Consider the following 24608-nt stretch of genomic DNA (forward strand, 5'->3'; position numbering starts at 1 on the left):
GTGGAGTTGAGGGAAAGAGGAAGAGAAAGGGGACTATGAGGGAAGGAGACAGGAAGATGTTCAAAGAGTGAAAGAGAGGCTGGAGAATAATGGGGGAATGAGAAAAAAGTTTTGATGGGGTGAAAGGGTTGGTGGAGAAAGGGGGATGGAGAGAGAAGGGAATGAAGGGGAGTGGGCTGTGGATTGAGAAGGGGTGAAGGCATGAGAGAAAGTCTGAATGGAATAAGGAGGATAGAGAAAGGTGAGATGGATAATGGAGAGTGGAACAGAGAATTGGAAAGCAGAGATGGTGAGGAAGGGGTAGAGAGCAGGAATGAAGAGGGACTGGAGGAAGCAAAGAGAAGATGAAGGTATAGAATAGATGGCAAATGCAGTGAGGGGCTAGAGGGGGGTGGAGGCAGGAAGAGGGAAGCTTAATGAATGTGAATATAGACAGAGAGTGGACACATGGAGGATAATAAGGTGGGTGGAGAGGAAAAAGCAGACAGACTGGGTTTGATAGAATCACACTAAGGATGGATAAAGACGAATGAGAGAAAAGAGAAGGGGATGGACAGGGTAGCGTAGTGGTTAGCACAATTCCCACTGCTGTCTGTAAGGAGTGTCACCTCGTGGGTTTCCTCCTGGTGCTCCAGTTTCCTCCCACAGTCGAAAGACGTATGGTTAGTTTGTTAATGGTATTTGTAAATTGTCCTGTGATTATGCTAGGGTTAAATCAGGGGGTTGCTGGGCAGCACGGCTCAAAGGGCCAGAAGTGCCTGTTCCGTGCTGTATCTCAATAAGTAAGATGGAGAGGCAGAGAGAAATGAGAGTGATAGTGAAGGTTGAAAAGGGAGAATAAGGAGAGCTAGGGAGTTAAAAAGTGCACTTTAAGGGAAGGGAGATGGATGGAAAGAGGACAGTGAAAATGATTATGGAGAGAGGTGAATAAAGGGAGCTATTGGGAAAGGGGGATTGAGGAGGGGTATTAGGGATGGACAGCATGTGAGTGTATGTGGGGCAGAGTGGGAGGAAGGAATAGAGACTATGAGGGATGGAGTATGGTGGTAAGTAAGAGCAATAGACAATGAAGGATGAGATGAAGAGAGGAAATATTGAAATATTGTGACCAGAGATAGAAAGCCTATCAGCAAGCAAAGAGCCCGGTGAGGAGGGTGAGCCAGAACTCTTGTGTATTCCCCCTCCCCACTTAATAATCATTTAACACAACCATACATATCTGCAGTACATATCTATATAATGTGTTGTTTGAAAAGCAGCCAAATTGCAATAGTTGTGCATACATTTTGCAAGCATTGAATCATAGCCAAGTCAGAACCTGCCTGCATACAGCATGTACACACAAACAATTCTCAGGATCTTCTATACCGGGAGCAAGAATACAAACCTTGATTAATTCTTTTCTCCAGGAGTTCTTTACCTAACTCCAGTGATCCAACTTCTAACAATTAAGCCTACATAACTGAAAAAAGTGAGGCATAAACTGGCGACCTTTCAGGACCCATGTGAGTCAGTATCAAAGTAGGCAGTGCAGTTGCAAACTGTTGCAGAAAATGCTGATGATTCTTTTTTTTTACTAAATACACTACACTATAGACAGAAGAAAGTTGTTCTCTCTTTACAGGACTCCCTCAAGACTCCTGAAACTTTGTTGTTATTTATAAAACGTAGAGCACCACTTCTCCCCAACCAACTCTTCTTGCAATGAACCTCTCCATCACTGAAGATTCTTTTGAAATAGTGAAAGAAATGAGTGATTCTTCTTGCTGTTAAATGTAGGGTTCTGCATACCTGATTAATACATCTGGGTTGTTCCAGTTCCATTTGGCAGTGTCCCTAACAAATCAGTTTTGTACAGGCTAGGATTTTATTCCTTGGAGTATTGGATACTGAGGAGTGATCTGACCAAGGTGTATGAGAAACACAGATGGGATGATTGCTCTATCTTTTGCTCAGGTTTGGGGAATTAAGAAATAGTAGGCATAAGTTTAAGGTGAGAAAGGAAAGATTTAATAGGAACCTGAATGACAAATTTTTTTCACACAGAGGGTGATACGTCGATGCAACGAGCTGTAAGAGGAAGAGATTGAGGGAGGTAAGATAACAAAAATTTTTTTTTTAAAAAGCATCACACACAAAATGCAGGTGGAACGCAGCAGGCCAGGCAGCATCTATAGGAAGAAGTACAGTCAACGTTTTGGGCTGAGATCTGAAAAAAAGCACGTTTAGACAGGTGCCTGGATACAAAAAATTTGAAGTGACATTGGTCAAACACAGGCAAATGGGACTAGCTGAGAAGAGCATTTTTCTCAGCATGGATGAGTTGGGCCAAAGAGCCTACTTTCATGCTGTATGACCCTGTGACTATAAAAATTGGTATTGCCATCTGAAATGGCACAGTGATTGCTGACTAAAACTACACAGGCCCACTGGATTTCCTGATCTCCAGTTCAGACTTTGTGGAGTTTACATGTTCTCTCCATAACTCATTCAATTCCCGCATGTGCTCCAGTTTCCTCCCACATTCCAAAGACGTGCTGGTAGTTTAATTGTTAAAAAGAGTTAAAGAGGGATTCAATGGGTTGGTAAGTTCATCTGGTTCCAGCTCCACCTCCTTAACCTAGAATGTTAGAAGCTGCAGCTGAATGCAGGTGAAGTCATGAGGGACACTGGAGGTCTCCCTGACACCTCCCACAAGAGGAGCATTCAACTATCCTGTCTAGTATCCCTACTGTTCTAACTGAACAAATGTAAAGAAGGAAATAATAAATAAACTGGGGCAAAAATATGTTAATTCTGTTTTTCTCACCACATATGCTACCTGAGCTGCTAAGTGTTTTCAGCATTTCCCATTTTTACTTCATATTTTCAATGTCTGCAGTTGCATTTTAATGCCAGTCTCATGCTAACCTGATAGAAACAGGGAAGTGGGGGAGATGGAGGTTGGTGTTAACTATAGGCATCACCTGACCAAATGTTATTGAGAAGCTAAAGAGAACAATCAAAACTCAGTGAGCTGGGTATCATTGAGCTGAAAATGGGACTACTAACGTGGTTGGGAGTTCAGACAACATATCTTCTGATCATTTCACAATGACAACTATCTTTAACATGTTACAGTAGTTCCTTCAGAACAGGATAACTTGTTCAATTGAGCATGATATATCACCCTTCCCCACCTCCATCCCACTAGATCATATAAAATTGGTGATAGAAAGACTGATTTATTCAGGTAAGAATCATGTCACCAGGAACAATATCCAACAGCTCATTGTGCCAGAGGAAACAAATATCAGATTAGGACAGTCAAAGGAGTAAGTACAAACAGAGTAAAAAACTCAGCAACTGTAGATCACAAATAAAGGTTAAAATGCCAAAACAAAGCAAATAAATGTCTGCTTCAGGCATTATATGTCTTCTCCATCCTTGTCAACATCCTTGATGCAAAACCAACAGGAAGAAATCTGTTCTGAGTCTCTTGGCATAAAACTGCAGCCATGTTTAAATTAGAGGCTACAGAATGCAAGTGAAATGACTTATCTGGACTGAGCAAGATAAGACAAGTCACTTCTTTACTTTGAATCAATGATTGAGAGAGTGGGCAGACACAGTCAACAAATTACAGAATAGGGGAATGTAGAAAGCCTAGCAAACCTCAAAAGTTGCCAGAGGAAGGGGAATCACTGAGACACATTGACATAATGGTCTGGTTTCTCGGAATCAGGTTTATTATCACCAGCACGTGTTGTGAAACTTGTTAACTTAGCAGCAGCAGTTCAATGCAATACATAATATAGAGAAAATAATATTAATTAATAAATAAGGAAATCAAATACCATATATGTATACATTTCCCACACGTTAACACTGATGGAAGCAATTTCAATTTGTAGAATTAACCTTTGAATGGTTAATCTTGTTATCAATTTTTTTGGAATTATGAATCTTGAAAAGAATTTTCAAATCTCAGCTGTGGGTGCTGGTGGGCAGAAGAAAGCCATTGATACATGAACAAAGAAGCTGGATGTGACAAAGGGTCTTGGCCCAAAACATCGACTGTACTTCTTCCTATAGATGCTGCCTGGCCTGGCCTGCAGCATTTTGTGTGTGTTATGTGAAAATTTACTGGGCACGATAAATCTGTGAAAGATGGTGAGAGAATTAAAAAACTATGGTAACACAGTGATAATTCTACAAATTATAAACAAATTTATAACATTCTTCCCTCTTTGCAGCAAAAATCCAGAATTCCTTATATATAGAGTTATAGAATACTACATCAGTGAAACAGGCCCCTTGGCCCATTTAGTCCATGCCAACCTGAACTTCTATTTAGTCCCATCTACCTGTACCTGGACCATAATCCTCACAGTTGTCTGCATTAAATTCCATATGCCATTTTTTAGCATTTTCCCAACTGCATCAGCTCCCACTGCAAGTTTTGATAGCCTTCTCCATTGTCCACTATGCCCCCAATTTTGGTGTCATCCTCAAATTTGAGGATAGAGCTTATCATTAATATAGATGATAACAACATACCCAACACCAGACTCTGCAGTACAGTACTAGTCACTGGACTCCATTTAGAGAGACAACCTTTACCTAACTTTCGTTTATATTATTGGGCAGCTAATATACGTTGTGTTACCTTCTGGTCTTTCTTCCATGGCCAACCCGAGTGCCCTAACTGGGTGGTGATGGAGCTGAGCTCCACCAAAGAATTATCTATCTCTGCACTTCTTGGCTCTGCACTCCCTAGTAGTTACCCAGATCAATAGCTAATCCTCTTGTTAGACACACTTTGCGTATATGGGCTCAGATCAGGAAATGCTATGGTTTCCAGGGGTTTTCCGTTTCCAGCCCTATTGCTCATAATCACCTTTTTTTACCTACTACATACGATTCAGCATTCCAGGTTTGGTATAGGAAGGGCATTAGACATTTTGAAGATCTTTTCATTGATAATCGCTTCGCTTCTTTTCAGCAGCTCTCTGTTAAGTTCAATCTGCCCAATGCTCATTTTTTCAGATATCTCCAAATCCGACACTTTATTGCTCCTTTAATTCCTAACTTCCCTGAAATGCCTGCGAAAAATGCTATGGACCTATTTCTTTCCATGAATCTACTAGGTAAAGGCTTAATATCAATCATCCGAGATAAACTAGCGGCCTTACGACGGGCCCCCATGGATAAAATCAAAATGTCCTGGGAGCAGGATTTAAATATCTCCTTATCTGAGGAGAGCTGGGATTCAGTTCTCAAATCGGTTAACTCAACCTCTCTTTGTGCTCGCCACTGCCTTTTACAGTTTAAGATTGTTCATAGAGCCCATATGTCTAAATCTAAACTATCTCGATTCTACCCTAGCGTTAGTCTGCTCTGTGATAAATGCAAGAGGGGCGTGGCCTCTCTCATCCATATGTACTGGTTCTGTCCTAGCTTGGAGAAATTCTGGAAAGATGTCTTCACTACGTTATCGTATATTCTGAATCAGCACCTAGAACCAAACCCCTTAATTGCTCTGTTCGGTTTTTGGGGCAAGACAGATTTGTGTCTGGGTCCGACCAAATGCCGAATATTATCCTTTGCCTCTCTCCTGGCTAGACGCTTGATCCTCCTCAGATGGAGAGATGCTGCCCCGCCCACTCATGCTGAATGGCTTAACGACATCATGGCCTGTTTGGACCTCGAAAAAATTCATTATTCAGTTCTCAATTCAGATCTAAAGTTCCATAAGGTCTGGGGACCTTTTATCGAGTACTTTCATAACCTTCCTCTTGACTAGGGTTTTTTTTTCTTTTTGGTCCCTTGTTTTCAGCTCCTTTTTATTTCTGGTAGAAGGCATTATTATCCTCTGTTGCCGAGTGTATTCACAGTCTGGGAGTTTGGCTGTCCTGACTTATACTCTCTATATTGTGTTGTGGTTGGTCTGGAGTTGCTGTTGTTTTTTCTTGTGTTGTGGGGCTTGGGGAGGACACTAAGCTTACTTGTCTTTAATTTAGGTGTTTTTTTTTTGCTTAATTCTCTTCCCTTGTAGCATATTCTTATTGTATGCTTAATTTTGCACTGTTTTAATGTTCCTCATTGGGATTTGGGGTTTTTAATCTGTAAAATGTTTTGAAAAACTAATAAAAAAAAATTTAAAAAAAGACAACCATCTACTACCACACTCTGGCTTCTGCCAAGCCAATATTGAATTCAACTGGCTAGTTCTTCCTGAATGCTAAGTGACTTAACCTTCTGGATAAGCATCCCATATGGAACTTTATCAAAGTCCGTGTCGAAAACATCCAGTACCTTTCCTTCATCAACTTTCTTGGTAACCTCCTCAAAAAATTCATTAAGATTGATTAGACACAACCTACCATGGACAAAGTTATGTTGATTATCACTAATCAGGCTTTATCTATCCAGCTACTCAAATATCCATTCCCTTAGAATATTTCCAATAAATTACTCATGGTTGACGTCAGGCTGACCGGTCTGTAATTTGCTGACTATTCTTAGAGCATTTCTTGAACAACCAGTCCTCCTCAAGTCCTCCAGCACCTCAATCGTGGCAAGGGACAATTTAAATATCTCTGCCAGCACCCCTGTAACTACGATACTTGTCTCCCACAGAGTGTTAGAAGACCCTCGTAAAGCCCTGTGGATTTATCCACCCTAATTTGCCTCAAGACAGCCGCACCTCCTCTTGCATAATCCATATATAGCCTATGACCTCACTACCCTTTTGCCTCAGTTCTATAGTCTCTGTGTCTGTATCCTGAATAAATACAGATGTGAAAAAATTATTTAAGATCTCCCCCATCTCTTTCGGCTCTATGCATAGATGACCACACTAATGTTCATGAGGACCAACTTTGTCCCTTGCTATCATTTTACGCTTAATATAAGTAAAGGAACCCATGGGATTCTCTTTCACCTTACCTGCCAGAGTAATCTTGTGTCCTATTTCAGCTTGTATGATCTTTCTCATTAATATTCTCTTGCATTTCTTTTATTCTTCAAGTGCCTCCTTGGCTCCTAACTGCCTGTACCTGATATGCACCTCCTTCTTGTTCTCTACTAGGGTCTCACTACCTCTCTATAATCAAGGCTCTCTAAAAAAATAATAGCCTTGCTTTTTATTCCAACACGAGTTTTACTCACAATATTTTAGTTTTTGAAAACCTCCCACTTAGCAAACATCATTTAGCCAGAAGACAGCCTACCCCAATCGAAGCTTGCCAGATCCCTTCTAAAGACATCAAAATTGCCCTCACTCCAATTTAGAATTTCAACCCAATGACCCATCCTATGCTTCTCCTTAATTATCATGAAACTAATGGAATTATGATCACTAGATTCTGCACACTCATTGTCACTGTCACCTGCTCTGTCATGTTCCCTAAGAGGAGATCCAGTATCGCTCTTTCTCTCTAGTTGAGACTTCTACATATTGATTAATGAAACTTTCCTGAACACATTAGACAAACTTCAATACCATCCAATTTCTTTCCAGTATTGGAGTCTCAGTCAATATTTGGAAAGTTATGATTACCAACTATCACAATCTTATATCTCTTGCAACTGTCTGCCATCTCTATACAAATTTGCTCCTCTAAATCCCTCTATTTGGAACTCTATGACATAGGCTCATTAATGTGATTATCCCTTTCTTATTTCTCATTTTCTCCCACACTGTCTCAGTAGATGAGCTCTCCAGTCTGTTCTGTCTCAGCACTGCTGTGATATTTTCCCTGATGAGTAATACCCCTTCCCCCCTCTGTAATATCTGAAACATTGAACCCCCAAACATTGAGTTGCCAGTCCTGCCCCTCCTGCAATCAAGTCTCACGAATGGCTACCATGCTTGGAGTTCATCTGCCTTTCCTACAATACCCCTTGCATTGAAATACATTACAATTCTGTTTTGGTACTTGGGAATCTCTCCAGTCAACAATAGGCTAAAGAGTCACTTCCATTTCCCACTCTCAATCTTGAATTCTTCATAACAAGGAAGATGTCATGGGTTTTGAAGTATCCTGCCCCCTCTCTCCCATTGCCTGCAGGAAATGGGTATTTCTTAACTTAGGCATATGTCTACCTACTAAATTCCTTCTCTCTCTATCTTCACTTTCCCACTATTAAACTTGTCTGTCAAACTCAAAGTCAAGTTTATTGTCATGTAGGAATACATGCGTGCACAGGTGCAATGAAAACTCACTTGCACAGCATCACAGGCACATCGCAGCATATGAGCAGCATTCACAAGAAAAAGCAAGTTAACCATAAATCAAACAGAGTTTTTACAAGAAAGGACATAATTAGAACATAAAGGAGTCTATTGTTGCTAAACTGTAGTAGTTAGGGTTCTGCTCCATATGCTGGAAACAACTTCTTTAATCCTGGCTTGCATAGAGGCAGATGAAAACAGATCAAACAGTGTTCTCAACAAACACTTGAGCACAGGAAGTTCAGAATTGACCTCTTGATGAAACAAAAAAATGCAACATACAACCAAACCAACAATTATAACACAATGCTCATGGAATTTGTAAGCTTAAATAACCTTTTTATCCTTTAAGGTTACAGCAACATAGTCCGCAATTATCTTTTTTTTAGTTTGTCTGCTTTCTTAATTTCAAGCGCATAACTCTTGAAAGCTATTAAAGAAATAGTTGCATTTTTTAAAATTAACTCACAGGAATCAATGATCCTAAATACCATTCTAGTTAACATATTCACTTGTTTGCTTTAATTTAAAATGGCAGATAAAAACTGAGAGATGTCTGAAGCTCACAGCTGGTTTCACAAATGTTCTTTTTCTTCATTATGTGGCACCTGTTCCTTAAAATGGCAGCGCAGTAGCGTACTGGTTATCACAAAGCTATACAGTACAGGCAACCCGTGGTTCAATTCCCAACACTGTCTGTAAAGAGTTTATGCGTTCTCCCTATGACTGCGTGCATTTCCTCTGGGTTCTCCTCTCACAGTCCAAAGGTGTACCAGTTGGTAGGCTAATTGGTCATTGCAAATTGTCCCGTGATTAGGCTAGGATTAAATCCAGGGATTGCTGGGCAATATGGCTTGAAGGGACTGAAGGGGTTATTCCTTGCTGCAGTAAATAAATATATAATCCAGACAAGTGAATGATAATACAATGGTCATGTCTTTGCCATTGTTAATCATTCATTGTGGTGTTATTAACAATTGCATTTTCCACTGATTGCATTAAGTTGATAACCTTGGGTGAATCCTTTAAAAATGTGGCCAATGCTACTCAACTCACTGGGCTAGAATACTCTGCAGCAAATTTGAACCATTTCACAGCTGGGCTCTTAAGGACGTAAGGTCACCCACCATGGCTGACTGACTGATTGGCTTCCAGACATGTCACTGAGCTTGTGATTTAGAGCTCAGGATAGTATAGAAAGACATAAATTAAGAAAGTCTAAAACCAAATTCCATATCCTACTGGTTCTAAGTTGACTTCATATTGCCATCCACTGCCTAATTGCATGTCATTTGCAAAATATTTCCACTGACATCAACATTCTTTACTTAATTTCCACAGCAATGCATCTCAAAATCTTTTCTAGAATATAAGAACACCACACACACAACTGTCAACAACCTCCTTTGTCTCAGTCTCTGAAAATACTAAAGGTAATTCAGCAAGACTGCAACCTCATGAGCTTATAATAGCCATTGTTTATTGTTTTAATTTTATCTATTTAAAAATTGACTTATAGTGTTTAGCATTTCACATAATAATAGGTTTTATCATTCTAAGTTCTATTTCAGCAATCAATGCCTTTGGAAAAGTAGAAACCATAAAGTTGTCAGACTGATGGAAAGAAAGAAGATTATTTGCATGTGTCATAAGGTATTCAATCAAACTTTTGTAGAATTAGACAAGAGTTAGAAATCTTAGTGTTCACATTCTGGCTGAAAATGCTTTAATGGCAGGCAAATAATTGATACCTGTAACTGGATAAACATAGTTAAGGTCATATTTATTAGAGTTGATTAAAAATGTTTAACTAACATATTTAATATTAAAAAGGGGAAAAATGGGTACTGTGAATGACTTCTTCACACTGTCCCATACACAGTGATTACTCCTAATAGTTAACTGATCATGGGTCAATTTAAATACATAGGTCACTGTGCATTTGGCATTTTTGAAACTTAACCCTTATTTCACTAAAACATTCAATGTGAAATTGGATCTGATTACATAGACTTGATTCTGCAAAGCTTCCTTCAAAAATGACTGTATAAATGAATTAAATAATAGTTTATATAATTTAAAGGAAGGTTTCATTAGGAAAGAAATAATTTTATTTTGTCAAGGTTTCAGCTACCTCTTTGCTGTAGAATTACCTCAAGAGTGATCAAATACAGGAAGGCAAGCTATTTCTAAATTTGGTGCATGGTTCTGCTGTTCTGAACGTAGCCCTAATCATCCCAAGATCATTAATGGTTGATTAATGTCTCATCATTGAGAGCAGTACATCCATAAGAAGCTCTTTAATCTCTCCCATTAGTTGACCTTAGCTAAAGTATAGTTTGAGAGAATAGAACAATTTTCAATGCACCTGAGCTGGAAATGAGGTGGAGGGGGCGGTGGGGGAAACAGGAATAGTTTTATTCATTGCCTGCAATACATTGGCTGAAAGAATTAGGTTCACCATTTTACACTTTCACGGTCAAGTAAGTAATAATCACAAACTGATTTAATTCACTCATTGGCGTCATCAGAGTAGAGCTGAGAAAAGTTTAGGAAAGGTGAAGCAAGAAAATTAAAGGAAGACAGGAAAGAAGTAGAATTATGACTAGGAGCATTCGTAAAGGTTTAATGTCTGAACCATGATTTAATGAGCTTCAGATACAATACCACCGAGATATATAACTCAAGCAGGCGGGAAAACATTAAAAATCACAAGATCACAAACTTCCTGTTGAGCGTACTCCATCAGCAGATAAAAACAGCTGAACATGTGCCCCAGTGCAAGCATCAGATCAGCACTCCGAAAGGAGCTAAATCGAATCAGAAGATGATAAGCTGGTTCATGTGGTTTGGTTCACAGGGGTGAACATTTCCCATGTGGTGATGTAATTACAATGTTGTTGGCAAACAGCAAATAGCTAGGGTGAAGAGTGAAGAAATGAGCAGGGATAATTATTCCAGCATTGCCTTTAGTGAAATGCTGGAACCCTTCATTAGCAGAATAGCTTTCTGAATGATTGTCCCACTATAATCTTCTAGTCTATGTTGTGATCCATTGGATTTTTTTTTGCTTTTAAACAGTTCTAGTAAATCACCATCACCCTGGAAATTTCTGATGCTTTTAAAAGAGCTTCAGATGGACTATCATTACATGGTTATGCAATTATTTTCAAGCCCTGCACTTGTGGAGAAGTTAATCAAGATGTCACCTTCCTCCCCAAGGTGAGGTGTAAAGTTCCCATAACACTGTTCAAGAAGAGATGTCTAACAACCCATTGTCCAAAACAGATCACAGAAATAAAATACACTATATGCACATACAACCAGAAGATGTCATAACATACTCAGTAACGTCTAAAACAGGAATATATATTACATTTCTCTTTCTGGGATCATGCTATGTAAAAATTGTCTGCCACCTTAAGTTTAAAAAAGTACTTGAATAGCTTAAAATGATTTGGGACATATTGTGATTATGTCTATTGTCAGTATTTCCTTCCTTTGTATGTTTTTAGTTATAATGACTATCAATGGCTGGGATTCAGATTTAGGTAATGGTTTTAACCTAGCCCATTGCTAGAATAGTAATACAGTTGTGTAGAAATCTGGGTTTATACATTGTCCTAAGTTGGTCTCTGTTGACATCAGTAGAAAGTAAAAGTTGTGTAAAGCAAGCATCACACCCACTTCTTCTATATTCCACAAGGATACTTACAGTAAGTAAGAACTAATGCAATAACATAATAATTGTTGGCTGGCTGACAATCCTTTTCAACATTAAAAACATATATGGCTATTGTATTGACATAGCCTAATACTGTCTGGTTGAAGTCTGAGATGGTGAACACTTTCTACATAGAAAGTCTCATAATTCTGCCTAGTATGTTCACTCTTGTAGAATTTTGTGCAAAAAACCCCAATGAGGGAAGAAAATAAAGAAACTGAAATAAGTGTAAGAACAATTTAATCAAAAGCCAACTGTTTTGATCAAAAATGGATGGCTATGCAGGTTAAGTAAGGTCAATCTAACCTCATTAAGATGTATAAATTGGAAAAGGACAGGTGACATGTTTGAAGAATAACACTGCATACATCATTAAATATCAAGGATGCCTTATCCCTGCATTGTAAAGACATATGTTTATCAGGACCATCTGCAACCAACTCCACTAAAAGAGAGTAACCTTCCAGCATCTTAGACGCAAGAGCACTACTAGGATAATTGACCATCAATGGGTTTTGACCAGATGTATAAGTACAGTTTGAAATCATGACTTGGTTCTATTTTGTATTCATGAAGTGTTGTGAGATAGAGATAATCAAAGGCAAAGAATAAAAGATGTGGATGTTAGAGAACTTTATATTCATTTGGAGCTCTAGGTTAGCATTTAATGATCCTAATCATCTAAGTAGCCTTCCAAAAATGGTAGTGAATCAGTTTTAGATCCACTTCCATGCCTATGGTGAGGATGATCTCACAGTCTGGTCAGGTTTTACCAGTGACAATTGAGAATCAGAGATCTATTTAACAGGACAGAGTGATCTAATTATACAGTAGCTTCTCGTACTTCTGAATGACTGATATTACAGGTTTGTTGGATGCTTTCAAATAATCCTTGGTGAATTGAGTAATGCATTTTGTAAACGACATACATGTCAGTCATAATGGGGTGGCAGAACAAAAAAGGAATGATCGGGGTAATGGATAAGGTGCTTAATCCTAGCTGAGGTCAAACATTTGAGTGTTTTTAGAAACAGATCCCTTTGTTTTACCACACTCTGTAAGACCTACCCTGGTTTGTTCTCCCAAAGTGCCACACCTCACACTTGTCTGCATTAAATTCCATCCGCCATATTTTGACCCATGTTTCTAGTGCTCCAGATCCTGTTGCAAACTTTGACTACCTTCTTCGTTGTCTACTATGCCCCCCCAATCTTAGTCTGATCTACAAATTTGCTGATCCAGTTTACCACATTATCATCTAAGTCATGAATATAAATGACAAACAACAATGGACCCAGTACTAATCCTTACGGCATACCACTAGTTACAAGCCTTCAGTCAGAGAGGAAAGCATTCAGTACCACTCTCTGGCTTCTCTCGCTAAGCCAATGTTGAATCCAATTCAATACTTTGTCCTGAATGCCAAGTGACTGAAACTTCTGGACCAGCCTCTTATGTGGGAGCTTGTCAAATGCTTTGCTAAAGTCTATGTAGACAGCATCCACTGCCTTGCCTTCATCAACTTTCCCAGTAACCTCCTCAAAAAACTCTTTAAGATTGGTTAGAAATGACCTGCCATGCACAAAGCCATGTTGACTAGACCTTAATCAGGCCCTGTCTACCCCAAATATTTATATAACCTATTCCTTAGAATACCTTCCAATAATTTACCCACTACTGACATTAGGATCACCAGCCAATTTTTTTTACACTCTTTCTGTGAAAAACTCAAGTCCCCTTTTAAACTCCTTCCTCTCACATTATTTTTGATACTCCTAATTGTGGTGAACTACATATACCTGTCTGGACATGCCCCCCCCCCCAACTGACTGCTCCTGTGGCTCCTCCCACTGACCCCGGTATAAAGGCGATTGGGGACACCGTCCCGGTCTCAATCTCCAGGATGTAGTGTGGTGGTCATTTGCTGCTTGTTCTTTCTTCCAACCAATAAAAGCCTATATCTCGCCTCACGTCTCTGAGAGTTATTGATGGTGCATCACTAATATAAGGAAATTTACTACCTATCCCACCTATTTTGACTCATAATCTTATATACTTCTGTCAAGTTACCCACTTTGTCTCTTTGACTCCAGGGAAAAAGAGCTCACCTTATATACTTTCTCCTAACTAAATCCTCCAGACCGGACAACATAAGACCATAAGAAATAGGAACAGAATTAGGCCATTTGGCCTATTGAGTCTTCTTTGCCATTTCACCATGGCTGAAATAATCCCATTCTCTCTTCCCATAACCTTTCATGCCCTGACTAATAAAGAACCTATCAACTTCCACCTTAAGTACACTCAATGACCCGGCCTCCACAACTGCCTGTCCTGGGGAATCTCCTCTGCACTCTCTCCAGCATCAACAACTGTAATTCTGTTCTGCAATATGAAGTAGATGTATTTTCCAGAACCTCAGTCTCCACCTGCATTATTCCTCAGAAAGACTGGCTTATGGCTGCTGTTCCCTGAACTATTTATCACCTTGTGAGGCCACCCTGGCTATACCTATTCTCTCACCCCTCACCTCCTTTTCTCATCATGTCTCTGTCATCCCAGCAGCCTAATAGGACGATCAACAAACAACCTGTATCACAAATGCTAGTTTCAATTTGAAGGTTCTCTGTTGCCTTTTAATACGAGACCCCCGGACGAGAATCTTCAGATGCATGAGAAATCATATGTTTCAGGTTCTGCATTCAGTGCAGTTGTTGTCTCATATTTAAAGGCAACAGAGAACCTTCAAATTGAAACTAGCATGAATTCAGCCAAGATTACCAGCAAGGGAAATAAAAGATGAGAAGTATTTTGGAGTGAATAAATCTATGGCAATTTTATTGCTTAAAGCTGTGTGTGAAATCTCACTCTCACTTTAAATTCATCAGAGCCCCAATACATATACACTTTCTACAATGTAATCGTCATATTAAGAACACATCCCTGTGCATGGTAGCATAGCAGTTAGCACAATGCTTTACAGCACCAGCTGTAAGATCAGGGTTCAACTCCCATTGCTGTCTGTAAGGAGTTAGTATGTGACCACATGGGTTTCCTCTGGGTGCACTGTTTTCCTCCCACATTCCAGAGATGTACAGTTAGGGTTGTGGGCATGCAATGTTGGTGCCGGAAGTGTGGCTGCCCAGCACAGTCTTCACTGATGCAAGCTACACATTTCACTGTATGTTTTCAAGCAATGCGCACAAAATGCTGGAGGAACTCAGCAGGCCAGGCAGCATATAGGAAAAAGAGTAAACAGTCGATGTTTTGGGTTGAGACCCTTCATCAGGACTGGGAAAAAAGATGAGAAGGTGGGGGGAAGGGAGGAAGAAGTACAAAGTAGTAGATGATATACGAAACTGGGAGGGGGGTGAAGCAAAGAGCTGGGAAATTGGTGAAAGAAATAAAAGGGTGGAGAAGGGGGATTCTGACAGGAGAGGGTAGAAGACCATGGAAGAAAGGGAAGGGGGTGGAGCATCAGAGGGAAGTGATGAACAAGATGAAAATAAGATGAGGGAGGAGAACAGGAACGGTGAGGGGGGGGGGGCATTACCAGAAGTTTGAGAAATCAATGTTCATGCCATCAGGTTGGAGCCTACCCAGGCAGAATATAAGGTGTTGTTCCTCCAACCAGAGTGCTGCCTCATCGCGCCAGCAGAGGATGCCATGGATTAACATGGGAACGGGAACGGGAAGTGGAATTAAAATGAGTGGCCACTGGGTGATCCCTGTTTTTCTGGTGCTCCCAATATACGTCGGATCTCAGGAGGCCACACTGAGAGCACCAGATACAGTATATTACCCCAATAGACTCACAGGTGAAGTGTCACCTCGCCTGGAAGGACTGTTTGGGGCCGTGAGTGGTAGTGAGGGAGGTCCAACATCTGCAGGTTTTCATACAGTGACATGTTTTGATGTACATTTCAAATAGTTAATCTTTAACCACCTATGTTAAAAATATATTAAATTCCATTCCATGATTTAAAATAATCACAGAAGGAGGCCAATCACCCCTTTTTGCCTGTATTAGCTTTTACCTCTTCTCTTTTCCTCACCTGCCTATCACTTCAACTTGGTGCCCCCTTCTCCTACCCTTTCTCCCAGGGTCCACTCTCCTTTCTCTTCAGATTCCTTCTTCAGTTCTTTATCTTTTCTACCCACCACCTCCCAGTTTCTCACTTCAACCCTCCTCCTACATCCACCTGGCTTCACCTATCACCTTCTGGTTTGTACTCCTGCCTCTACCCAACCTCCTTATTCTGGCTTCTTCCCCCTTCCTTTCCAGTCCTGATGAAGGATCTCAGCCTAAAATGTTGACTGTTCTTTTCAATAGGTGCTGCCTGACCTGCTGAGTTCCTTCAGCATTTTGTGTGTGTTACTCTGGATTTCTAGCATCTGCAGAACCTCTTGTGTTTTTGTTGTAAAGTATCTATTTAATCTCATTCACCCATTCTTTCTTTTTGGCACCAGATTTATTCCCCATCAATGAATCCAATTCCCTTTTAAAAGTTATTATTGAATTTGCATCCACCAGCCCTGGGGCAATTCATTCTAGATAATAGCAACTAACTGTATGTCTCTTACTCTCTGGTTATTTTTGCCAATCACCACAGTCTGCGATTCTTGCCACCCTTAAACCATCATATCTCTCAGTTTCTTTAGCTCCCTTGAAATTTTAACAAGTAGTTTATGGTTTACACTGCGTGAACACTCATTGGGCCAATGATAAACTATAGTTCATAGTCCTAGATGCTAGATTGAGGGGGATTTATTAGCAATCAAGAGGACACAGAGGAGGTTTATGAAAATGTAAGGACTGAAGTTTTTTTTATCTATGAGAGACGACTAGCTAAACTGTATTATGTAAATATAGAAACATACAAATAAGGATCAGGAGGGGGACTCTACCATTGAATAAGATCAACACTAATTGCAACAAAAACTCTGAATTCTCCCCTGCTCACTTTTCACCCCTTTGCCTACCAAAATTCAATATGCTTCTAGCTTAAAAATATTCAAAGTCTGCTTGTACCATGAAGGGGTGTGCCCTGCAGGAGAGGTGAATGATAGATGGAGGCAGACAGATAGCGAGAAAATACAATCACTGGAGCAAGGTGGGAGAGTGGAGTGTGAAAAGGGAGACTGCTGCTGGAAGGAGTTAAGCAGGAACATCAGTGCTGGATACTGATAAGTAAAGGAGGTGAGAATAGGACCATTAGAAGAAAAGGGAAAAGTTGGAAACAGGTGGGAGGTGGTGAGGACAAACCTTTGTGTGAATTAGGTGGATGGAGGAGGAAGAAGGGACAAAGCTGGTGAAAGGGGCTTGGGGAAGCATAAAGGAGGGTCAAACATGAGAGGACCAGATCATCAGAAGGAGAAGGTGGGGGAGCACAGTGGGAGGGGAACAGAAGAAGGGGGTGGTTTACCTAATATTGGAAATCTCAGTATTCATGAAAATAGGTTGTAGATGACCAAGACAAAATATAACTTGTTTCTCCTCCAGTTTGTTTTGGGCTTCATCCTCCCAGTTGAGAAGGACCAGTCAGTTGGGATTGAGGAAGAGTGCTGAAATGGTGGAAATTTCTTTCCTCCCACCAATACAGCTTAACCCACTGAGTTCTTCAAGTAGATTGTTTGTCGCTCCCATTTTCAGCACCTGCAGTTTCTTGTGTCTTACATTGTGTAATTATGCCAACCCCTCCCTCTTATTAACTCCAGTGAATACAAACCTCAAGATTTGTAGTAGATCTATCTATGTTCTGCAAGTGATAACTAATTTTGTCCTGGATTAATCTCCCTAAATTTGTACCACTGGTTCAGCTACTGATCTACATCCTCTTTTTTCCAACAGCATTGGGACATCTGCAATCCTTCAGTCTCCTGACTCATGGCCATATCTGAGGAAGACTAGTGAGTGATTGATAAAGCCTTTGTTATATCCACCATTAAATCTCTCAGCAAACAATAATGCATTCCATTTGGCCACTTAGAGCAGGACCAGGTAGCCTGTCTAGTTTTAAGTATAGACTCTTTGTGTGATTTTATCCACAAATCATTTCTACCTTTTCCTTCTATGTTTGCTTCGCTATTTAATCATGGCTCAAGACACACCCAAAATGCTGGAGGAACTCAGCAGGTCAAGCAGCATCAAAAGAAGAAAATGGACAGTCGACGCTTTGGAAGAAGACCATTCATTAGACTGAGGGACGCCTTCTCCAATCCTGATAAGGGGTCTTGCCCCGAAACCGTTAATTTCCCTCTGTAGATATTGCTTCAGCTATTGTGTTTCTCCAGCAGTTTGTATGTGTTACTCCAGATTTCTGGCATTGGCAATTTTGCTTGTGTATTCAGTCATAGCTGATTTTTTTCCCATCCCCATTCACTGAAGACATTCCTTTAAAACTAGGGAGGGACTTTTTCATCCAGAGGATGGTGTATCTGTGGAATTCATTGCCATAGAGTTGTGAAGGCAAAGTCATTGGGTGTATTTAAGACAGAGTTTTATAGGTTCTTGATTGGTAAGGGATTGAGGGTTATAGGGAGAAAGCAGAAGAATGGGGTTGGGAAATAAAAGTCAACCATGATTGAATGCCTAATTCTGCTCCTATATATTGTGCCAAATTCCTTCACTATATTCCCTGGGTGTGCCTAGTCCTACTGTCAGAAGAGAGTAACTGGAATTGACAATACAGGCAGAATAAAGAAGGCTAAAATGTTGACAACAGAACCATGAAGCCAGGTGGGAAGTATGAGGAAAGTCTAGCAAAGCACTAACACAGGACTACATGTGCCCTAAACAATAAGACCAACATGCAGTAATCAATCCTACAACCAACAAATCAAAGCTTCATAGTCACATCTAATCTAATTAAACTTCAGGTTAGGCAACGGCTCCAGGAGCACCACTGGTCTTAAGGCCTGTACAAATGCAACAATTGTTAGGCTGAAGTGTGGAGTGAATGACCCATCACATTATCCTTTTAACACCCCCAACATTCAGAAGACAATCTTTAGACAATTTGAATCACTCTGCATGATAGCAAGAAAAATATGAAAGCAATGGATACAAATCAGGCTAAGGGCAGAAAAGATCCCAGCCTTGTAATGAAAAAGCCATGCCTCCATCCAAGCTGATCCTATAGTGTAGCTATATTGATATCCAGCTGCCAATGCAGAAAATAGTGCACAACAGACTCCTTGTACCATAAGATGAATTCTTGACCTCATAATCTATGTCGTTATGATTTTCTACTTTATTATTTACCTGCACCAGTAAGATGACAGTGCACTCAGAAGCAGTGGCATCTTTAAGGACAACCAAAGGTGTTATCGTCCTATAAAATATATTTTTTACAACCACAAGACACTGCTGGATATTAAGAACTTAAAGTACTGCAGGTCTATCCCATCAACGAGTTGTTCATTGGTGGAGAAACTGAAGGAGCTGGACTTGTTGCAGGCCATAATGCTGCTTGCGTCAGAGAGGCATTGGTGAGTGAAGGAGGTGTGCAGTATAACAGCGAGTCTTAGTCATTCTTCTTGTAATCGCAAGACCCTGTTGGACATTGGTGGTGTGGAATGCTGCAAGTCTAGAATACAAGAGCAGGGATGTGATGCTGAGGCTTTATAAGGCCCTGGTGAGGCCTCACCTTGAACACTGTGAACAGTTTTGGACTCCTCATCTAAGAAAAGTGTTCTGGCATTAGAGAAGTTTCAGAGGAGGTTCAGAAGGATGATTCTAGGAATGAAATGGATATCATATAAGGAACATTTAACAGCTCTAGATCTGTACTCACTGGAATTTAGAAGAATTCATTGAAACCTTTCGTATGTTGAAAGGCCTAGACAGAGTAGATGTGGAATGGATGTTTCCCATAGTGGGGCAGTCAAGGACCAGAGCACACAGCCTCGGGATAAAGGGGCATCCATTTAAAACAGAGATGTGAAGAAATTTCTTTAGCCAAAGGGTGGTGAATTTGTGGAATTTATTACCACAGGCAGCTGTGGAGACCAGGTCATTGAGTGTATTTAATTCAGAGCTTCATAGCTTCTTGATTGGACATGGCATCAAAGGTTACGGGGAGAAGGCTGGGGAGTGGGGCTGAGGAGGGAAAAAAGGGATCAGCCATGATTGAATGGTGGAGCAGACTCGATGGGCCAAGTGACCTTATTCTGCCCCTATGTCTCACGGTCTATGTCCAATACATTGGTTTATTGGAGAACAGCAGGAGAGCTGCATGGTCTTGGTCTTAGTGAGGACTAGGCCAAAGCCACAGTGTTACCTGCTTGTATCCACCCAGAGGGAGGCATCGAAATCGGGTGCTCCACCAGAGTGCTGGGGGCAGTGTGGTACAGCTTCCATGCTGGAGTCAGTGCTATCCCCCAGTGTTTACTCCACAGAAGACAAGCTGTATTGTATTCACCTGTAGACAGTTGCAATGTTCATGGACTCAGGGACTTGGACTATACTTTTATGTGCGACTGTATCTTACTGCTGTCTTATATGTACTATAAGTGCCTTATGCTGTGTATGACTTTTGGTGCTGTATTTTGCATTTTGGCCCCAGAGTAACACTGTTTCATTTGGTTGTATTCATTGGTATTCATGTATGGTTGAATGACAATTAAAACTTGAAAATGAACACGGACATTTTTGGTAGCTTTACACTTTATTCTGCATTGTTATTGTTTTGCTTTATTTAGCTCAGTGCAATGTGATGGATTGATCTGAGTACATAGTATGCAAGACCATCTTTTCACTGTACCTTGGTACATGAAACAATTATAAACCAATTCCAATACCATAACCAATACAAGCAGCGGGATAAATAAAATCCAACTAATTACTGCCTAATCAGTCCATACTGAATCATCAGCAAAGTATTAGGACGTAGTCAACTGGCACCTTTTTACTTTTGGTTTCACAGGACCTCACCTTGTTAAAGCCTTAATGTAAACATGGACAAAAAACTTCCAATGGTAAATTGAGAATGCTTTCCCTGGTAAAAAAAAGAGGTCAATAGGCTTAAGGAATAGATATCCAATGGAGAAGTACACACCTTGTGCATAGAAAGATAACTGAGGTGATCGTCAGTCAATCATCCCAGCTCCGGTACAATACAGTGGGAAATCCTCAGGCTTGTCAAAGCTCCAAAGATAATTAGCAGCTTCATGAATAAACCTTTCATCAGAGGTAAGGATAATTATTTACATTTACAGCTTCTAAACAAGGACATTAGAGGGAAGTGGAATTATGGGGAATGTTCTAAGAGTTGGCATTGGCTCAGAGGGCCTGGTATTTTATAAAGGTAATATGGAAAAATGGAGATTGAACTGAGGTATATAAAATTATATCTACCCTATTATCAAATACACATTTCAATGGAAAACATGGGTCACAAATAAATTGGACTTCCGATTCAAACAATTCCATTTCTACCAATAGGGCTGTTAAAATCCTAATTCCTGTTGGTTGTGAGTTGCTACTTTCCTGGTACGCCCCTCCTGCAATTTTCATCATTGGATATCTCTGTCATAATCCTTTTGTTTCTACAGATTGTTTGCTATACATCTGCCTCTCCTTTTTCTCTATACATTTCTTACTTTCATTTGACTGTTCAGGAATTAAGATTGCTTCAGAAAAATACTCAAATCACAGAATCTGTTTACGGAAGCCAATTCAGCCCTTCTTGTCTGTACCAGTTGCTGTTGATGAAATCAAAATGAATTTCCCTATCCTGATGCTCCTTCAAAGAAATGCATTAGACTATGAAAGTTATAAACCTGAGGAAATCTGCAGATGCTGGAAATCCAAAGCACCACACACAAAATGCTGGAGGAACTCAGCAGGTCAGGTAGCATGTCCAGAAAAGAGTAAGTAGTCGGCATTTTCGGGTTGAGACCCTTCATTCCTAAAAGTTATATTGTTTATAAAAATATAAATATTAACCAGCAGTATATTTTACCCTCCTAACAGACTCTTGCTACACCATTACAATGATTTAATGGTAGATTTCTAAAAACAGTCTGTTATAGTATCTTTTGGAAATCTTGATGGTTCAACATATGACTCATCAGGGCCCTGATTATTGTTCTGTCTTTAGTACACTAGGACCCTGGTTCCTGCACACACACCTGGGCCCATGTTCCTTTGCATTACTTTGAAATTCACCAGGGCTGGTTTCCATTTTCCTTTAGCATCACTGGGGCCTTCTTTGGCAAGCTCCTTTGAAATACACCTGAATTTGATTCCCATGCATAATTTAAACTCACCAGGGCTCCCTTTGAATGAACTAGCTTCACTGAAAAAAAATGTTTTACATTATCGCATAACATCTAAAACAAAACTGAATTAGAAGTGTGTTAGAGTGTTACAGTTAAACTCTGAAAAGCTGGCTTCCCTTGGTATGGAAATCCAGATAGTATGGCATCTAGATCAGTCATTGTCTTCTGGACATCCAGAATGCAGGTAGGTATGTCCCAGTGTGAGTCTGCGGCTGGAACACCAGAAGTCAGGAACATTTGTGGATTTAAAGCTGGAGCAGTGGCAGGTGAGTGGATCGTGCTGTCAGGAATAGTGGTAGAGGCAGACACACTAGAGAATCTCAGATAAGCATATGGATAAAAGAAAAGCAGAGGGTTATGGGGTGGGAAGAGTTAGTGTGTTGCCTTTATGGCAGTTATTTAGTTTATAATATTTTCGCTTAGTAATTCATTTGTTAGTATTTTCTAGTTAGAATTAGAATTGTTTAAAGTATATTCATTGCCTGTAAAATATATCGGCATGCGATGACGTCACATCTGGTTTCGCCGCGTCTTGAGGGAAAATACCGGTTTGGGATCAACGCAAGGGCGGGGGCTCGCACGAGGCAGACCCACGCAAGAAGTTGTTTGTAAGCATTAGAAATCACAGTGAGAGCAACGCTCTGAGTTAATAATCGATATATTGAATTAAAATGTTAACGCCAATCCCGTTAAAAGTAACGACGGCCGATGAGGTTTATGTTTTCGTTAGTTAAAGAGTTGCGGATAGTTTGTGTTGAAGTGTATTTAAAGCGGTCCATGGCGTAGGTCGACACTGACTGTATGCTGCACTTTAATGCAATGTAGTTGTAGTTTACTTTTACAAGTATTTACAATGTAAATGTGATATCAAGAAGGGAACAAATACTGTATCAATCTTATATTGTTTTATCAACAGTTTTCACCATACGTTAATGTGAAGAGTGAACAGTAAATGGTTAATCTTACTGCGACCTTGTTTCATTGACTACGGTTTATCTCGGCATTTAATTCGGCGTTTCATTACACCCAAGCAAGAACGCTGCAGTTAGATTCATATTACAGTAGGTTAAAAGGTCAGAAATCATCGCCTATACTGTGCTGTACTGTTCAATTTTCCCTGTTTTATGTGAAAGGTCACTCAGCTCTCTCTGAGCATCGACATTTAATGATTGCACACCACTCAAAGGATACTCTGTTTTTTGGTCTTCCTACCAAATCTATCACCTTTGACCAATATTGGCTTGCATTTAAATCTTCATAGAACTTTGATAAACCTGCTAAGCACAATTTCTCTTTCGTACTATTATCCTGATTTTACAAACTATGTTTGAAGTGTTCTATTGTGACTTTCTTAATAAAGAATGAATCATTTTCAAGGCAGTCGATGTTAGGCCAACTGGCTTGGTGTTCACTGTTTCAAAGAAGGACTTTAGCTGTTGGAGAAAATGTTAGGTAATGTAAACAGAAAATATATGAACTATATAAATTACAGCACAGTGGGGTGGTTATCACAACACCAGAAACCCAGATCAATCTTGGCCTCTAATGTTTTCTCTGCACAGGTTATCTGTTCACTCTGTGACCGTGTGAATTTCTTCCAGGGGTTCATTTCCTCCAACATCACGAAGATGGTTTGGTAAGTTAACTAGCCACTGCAGTTAACCTTAGTGTGAAGCTGGGTGGTAGAGTCTGGGGGAAAGTTAATGAACATCAGGGGAAAATAAAAAATGCTGATAATTTAAGGTTAGTGAAAATAAGTGTTTAATGGTCATCAATGACTCAGTTGGCCAAAGGGCCAGTTTCAATGACGTATCTCTTTATGTATACGATTCAGAAGGTTAGACTCCATTTAGAGTGCTAGAGCTATACAGCTTGGAAACAAGCCCTTCAGCACAACTTATCCATGCCAACCAAGCTGGTTTCCTGAGCTACATAGAGACAGAGAATTAACATATCATCAGGTGTGGTGTTGAGCAATACAGAAGGAAACTTTTTGGTTCACATTTCATTATTTGCACAGTAGCAATCTTCTTCAGAAATATACAGGATTCATTTGCTCTTGGTGCCTGATCACATACAGTGCTATCTCTCTGGGTGTAGATAACATATCCTTGAAGCCACAGACCTTCACAAATTTCATCTATGCTCTACAAAACAAACTTAACTACTGATGCAGGTCTGAATTTAACTGGTACCACAAACTCAGATGTAACTGCATTAAAGATAACATCAAGAATTATCATGGTGAAATTTGAGTCACCATGAGTTATACTTTGAGATGCTAATATGAAACAGATAATTTCATTCATACAAAATGTAAAAAGATATTTCCTACTTCCCTTCAATGTTTTTCTATTCAGTTGCATATAGTTGTAACCATCT

The 24608-nt window shown here is 40.0% G+C and overlaps 1 long non-coding RNA gene across 2 annotated transcripts; it reads left to right on the forward strand.

The window, feature by feature from the left end:
- LOC132381233 (uncharacterized) lies at positions 1-23774 on the forward strand. 2 transcript variants are annotated; one of them, XR_009507985.1, is made up of 5 exons: positions 1-662; positions 2047-2095; positions 9779-9871; positions 17794-17852; positions 21645-23774. It is a non-coding gene; the product is annotated as an uncharacterized LOC132381233 (long non-coding RNA). The 2 variants fall into 2 exon arrangements; XR_009507986.1 differs by lacking the exon at positions 21645-23774 and adding an exon at positions 18048-20391.
- Positions 23775-24608: the final 834 nt, after the last annotated feature.

This window comes from Hypanus sabinus, chromosome 2 (assembly GCF_030144855.1).
Source record: "Hypanus sabinus isolate sHypSab1 chromosome 2, sHypSab1.hap1, whole genome shotgun sequence".
NCBI lineage: Eukaryota > Metazoa > Chordata > Chondrichthyes > Myliobatiformes > Dasyatidae > Hypanus > Hypanus sabinus.